Genomic DNA, 4,960 nt, shown 5'->3' with positions numbered 1-4,960 from the left:
CAATAATCACTGTAAATTGAAGTGTCTTTCAAATTTCTTCCTATGCAAAATGAAGAAAAGCCCTACAGTTCTGTCCTTTGCCTTTCTGTCTCTTCTCTGTTATCTGAGAGTGGTTTCTGATACATCCTGGTCCTTCCCATTCCCGATTTATTCTGTATTATTCAGAAGCTTCTATCTAATGCTTACCAGTTTCCATTCCCATCTTCCCTCTCCGTGCATAATGGACAGTCAGGTGCTGGGACATAAGGCTGACTGCCTGCTCCACCACTGCTAGAGAAAATAATTCAGTACGTGCTGTGTCAGGAATCTTAGTACAATCTTGGCTCATGAGCAGGCTTACCATTAACTATCTATAAAGATATGATATATACATATATATATATACATAATTTACATAGATGGTATAAAATCATGTGTCTTCATTGCTAAATAGGAACTTTTCTTAATAAGAATTGCATTAGAAATAAAAACATGCATGCTAGAATATATTCTGCCTTGACTTCCATGCTTTAAAACTGCTCTCTCATCTACAGAAGCAAGGACTGTGAAATTGAAAGTACCTGTATATGCACTTGAAAGTTTAAGTCTTACCATGGGTATTTTCACTTTGGCAAATGAAGGTGCGTTTGTACGTGCTACCCTTTCAAAATGTTTTCTGAGATAAAGTTATTCATAGAATATTTTTAACAAGTTATTCTTGAGTTTCTTAGATCTCAGACTGAAGATTATTTTCAAACTGCTCTTTGAGAACAGATTTCCAGAATTCAGGCTGAGAGAATTGGCATTCCTCAGACAGATAATATGGTATATTCTGTCCTTGAACAGTGAAGTGTGACTCCGATTTCAGACTTTTTTAATAGGAATACTAGTTTTAGATTAAATTCACTATCCAGATGCTTCATACATTTTGGCTTTTCCTCATGTGCCTCCGAAGGTTAGCTTCTTTTGAAATATTCAGAAAACATCTTAAAGCATCCTTGCAGCAGGGATGTATTGAGGAGCCTGCAGGAGGTTGTTTTAAGGAGCTGAACAGTCCCATTGAATCCAGCAGACTTACTTATTTTGCACTGTAGACAACATGTATCATTTGACAGTAAAATCCATCAGTTGTATTCCTTGCTCATATTTGCTGCCATTCCTGTGCAAAACATTTTCAGCTGGCAGGACATGGGCATGTGGAGATGACTTTCTGAGTTTCCCCATGGTGAGTCAGCTGCAGACCACCCCAGGAATACCCCCCAGGCAAATATAGGTATTTGCTTCAGAGGAGATTGAGGGACAGCAAGGGGACAGCAGGCGAGGGGACTGGAAGGATTACTACCATAGCAGACACAAGTTCCCTGCACTCCTGGGCTGGGGCTGTACCTTGTGTCCCCAAGTAATGCAGCTTGGGGAACACTGGAGGCCTCCTGATTACAAAGACTTTTAAAAGTAAGATAGATAGATAGATAGATAGATAGATAGATAGATAGATAGATAGATAGCAGAGGTGATGTGCTTCTCGGCAGCACCTTATCAGTGCAACTTCCTCCCTGAGTAGTCTTTGTGGAAAAGGATATGAAGCATCTGGTTTTTGTAGCAGATTGTTTTGTTTGGTCTGACTGTCTGTTTACTATTATTAGTAGGTTGGTTTCTCTATTGTACAGGTTTGTCAGGGAGGAACTTAATTTAAAAACACATTTCTTGATCTGTCAAGGAGCTTTAACATGTATATCAGTGAAGGTAAAATTTATACTGTGTCAGGACTGGAAAAGCTGCTTGACAAAGAGAAGCAACCTAGTAAGGAAGATCTTGCTTAAAAATGGTACTCAGGATGAGATCCATTGAGTCTATTTTAGTAGCCCTATTAAATACAGTTTGAATGTATTGAGAGTAAAACTCATTTGAGTATAATGGGACTACTCAAAAAAAAAAAAAAAAAATTAGTCTTGATCTCCAGAACTGGAAGTGAAAGTCAGCAACCACCATATACAGTGTATAGTGGATCTGCATGCATGTAAGCACACTCGCTGTGCATTTAATCACACAAAGTACTGATGCTATGAAGTTAACTTTCTGCACTGTGGTATAGCAGAGTAAATTTTTCTAAAGCACTTACAGGAACGACCTGACTCTCCTGGTTAGCCAGGTCATGGCACCTATCTAAATACCCATGCTGTTTCTGAGTAGTCAATCCTTCTGTTTTACAGCTAAAATTACATTTGAGATCATCTCCTAGGAGGATAAGTGCTCTATCTGTTTACATACATACACTTAACATAGATTCATACTGCCTAATCTTCATGCTTCACTCCTTACATAGACTCCTCTGGTCCTTGTGTGCTCCTGTTGCTTCCCCTTTGCATCCAGCAAGGAAAGCAGCCAGAGCAGCTGTGGCTTTTTTAGGCTCAGTTCTGCCCAAGGCCACCCACCCACATGATGGCAAAACCTACCTTAACCTCTCCCTGTGGTAATAGAGGTTTGTACATTACCATGAGGAAATGGGCATGTTCTCCATCTTCTCCTGTCTATGTAGATCTAGAGATATTCTGTGCTAAAGATGCTGTATACACATTCAAGTTAATCATGTCCATTTATTTAGGAAAACAAACTGTTTACCAAATAAAAAATCCCAAATCCCTCTTTCGAAGAGAGTTGTAGACCTTTGAGTGGAAGTGAACTTGTCTAGAAGGGAAGCTTTTTAAATTGAAAGAGTTGTCTATCTATCTAAGCTAAGCTCTTGCACAGTTTCTAAAGCTAGTGGACTTAAATAGGAACTTAAAGAAATGTGCAAACTGTGTCGCTGTTGTTCACCTCTGTGATATGATCTCCCAACTCAAAACTACTTACTGGATCACTCAAACATCAGCGTGTTATTGTACAGTATGTTTTCTTAATGCCCCGCACTGCTGAAGTGAGCAGGGATATAGCAAAGATATGTGGTTTTAAAATGGACTTTTAAAATTGCCTTAAATTCCTTCATATACAGAGGTTGCTCTTTATATTTGAAAAATACTTGGAGTCTCTTAGCAGTTATATTGCCTGGTAGCTGGAAAGTCACTTTCTTTAAAGATTAAAAAAAAATCTGACATCAGAAGCCTGTTTGGAGCTTAGCACACATCTAATTATCTTTATCAGTCTTAATTATTTAGCAAGTGCTAATAAACTGCGCATATCATGACACTCATGTTTAATAAGCATATAAATTTAATTGATTTTTTTCCCTCTCTTTGAAGACTAACAGACATGGAATTCAATCACAATGCAATGGCATTATAACTTCCAATATAACATCAGGTTTTAATAAGCCTCCTGTTTGCTGCACACATGTGCTTAAGACTGCCTGGAAACCAAATCAGTAGAGAAAAGGGATTACTTTAGATTACTTTGAAATGTGCATTGTTTGAAATGGCCTCTGGTGACCAGCTTTCATGAATGGCTGATTTTACTTGTGGGGCACGTCATCTGGCTCAATTATACCAGACTCTTTTGTATGACAAGTGCACTTCTTGGCTGTGTTGAAATATGAAATTCTAAAACAAAGTAAATCAGATGGTGTGAAATAAATTTAAGTAACTGTATATTATTAGGAGTTTGTAAATTAATAGCAGACACTCTTCTTACTGAAAAATATGTGGGAATATTATTTTAAAACTTTCACAGATTTGAAGTTAATATAAAAATATTATTTTTCATTTTCTTTAATGTTTTGTTCAACTATATTAACAGCATTAAAATCAAAGACATATTTTCCTTTTCTCAAAACCAGACCACTTCTTTTACACTTAGGTATTTTTAAAATATTATTGGAGTTTGTTGTTTCATTCTGACATATGAAGTGTTGGGAACTTTTATCCACTAAGAATATCCCTTAACCTGTACAAAGTTATAAAAGTGGGTTAGCAAGTGTGCATTATTCTTTCAAGTCACTGCAGGCTTTTTCTTTCCCTGTCTGTAACTGTTTGCAAAATGACAATGTAAAACCGTAATATAAGGTTATGATTCTCCCTGCCTGCAATTACTTTAAATTATAGTTACTTTAAATTAATCTAGCCTGAGGCACTGATGAAACATCATTATAATACACAGGTTACATTTAGAAGGTGAACAGATAACTGATTGATTAGTAAAGTGTGTTGGAAATCCAACAGGTAATGATTAGATTAGACCCAGATAGGAACTACATTCTTTGTGTTCACTGTAAATCCTATACTTTACAACTAAGATTAGAGGATTAACCTTTAAGAAGAAACGGTAGGTCTTGCTTTTTCCTGACTTCTGCTGTACTGTAAATGTGTTTCCCATGGCTGTGGGCTCGATATTCCCACAGGAAAGTGACCCGCAGATTTACGCGGTCGTGCCTGGTAGTCTGAGATTGCAGTGTTTGCCTTTTAAATACAAGATAAAAGTGTAAGATGTGAGAAGAGCGTTAACATTGCTAAACTTAAAACAGTCATCTGTCAACAGCTTTTTCCACTGAAGTGCTTCACTATATTAGTGAAACTGAGAGTTGTTATTGTTGTTGTAGGGAGTTACAACCCTCTAGTCGTCAAGGCAATGTGATTCAAGGAGAGATTTAAGACTTCTGAACCACTAGGTTGCTTTGGTGCAGATTAACATCTTGCCTCCCTGACCTTTTATTATATAATTTCAATCTGTCTGCTCAATCTTCATGCAATTACTAGTCTCATGAAATTACTAATTTTGTTGGGTCTCTAACTTCACACCTGCTATGATTCAGATTATGTGAGACTTTGGGAAGTCCATCTTCCCTTTGACATAAACATCAAAGATTCACAGAAGCTGTGTGTGTGTGGCTGAGAAAACCCCGTTCACTCCCTTTCACCTTGGAGTTCCCATGTATGCAAAACATTTGAGTACAGCAGCATTGCTAGGTGGACACATTTCACTTTAAAAGAACTGAAAATGGTAGGTGTGCACCACTGAATCTGACCTTTGTAGGGGCACTGGTGGGTGAATT

This window comes from Antrostomus carolinensis, unplaced genomic scaffold, assembly GCF_000700745.2.
Source record: "Antrostomus carolinensis isolate BGI_N321 unplaced genomic scaffold, ASM70074v2 scaffold6341, whole genome shotgun sequence".
Classification (NCBI taxonomy): Eukaryota; Metazoa; Chordata; class Aves; order Caprimulgiformes; family Caprimulgidae; genus Antrostomus; species Antrostomus carolinensis.
Note: the sequence above shows the minus strand (reverse complement) of the source record.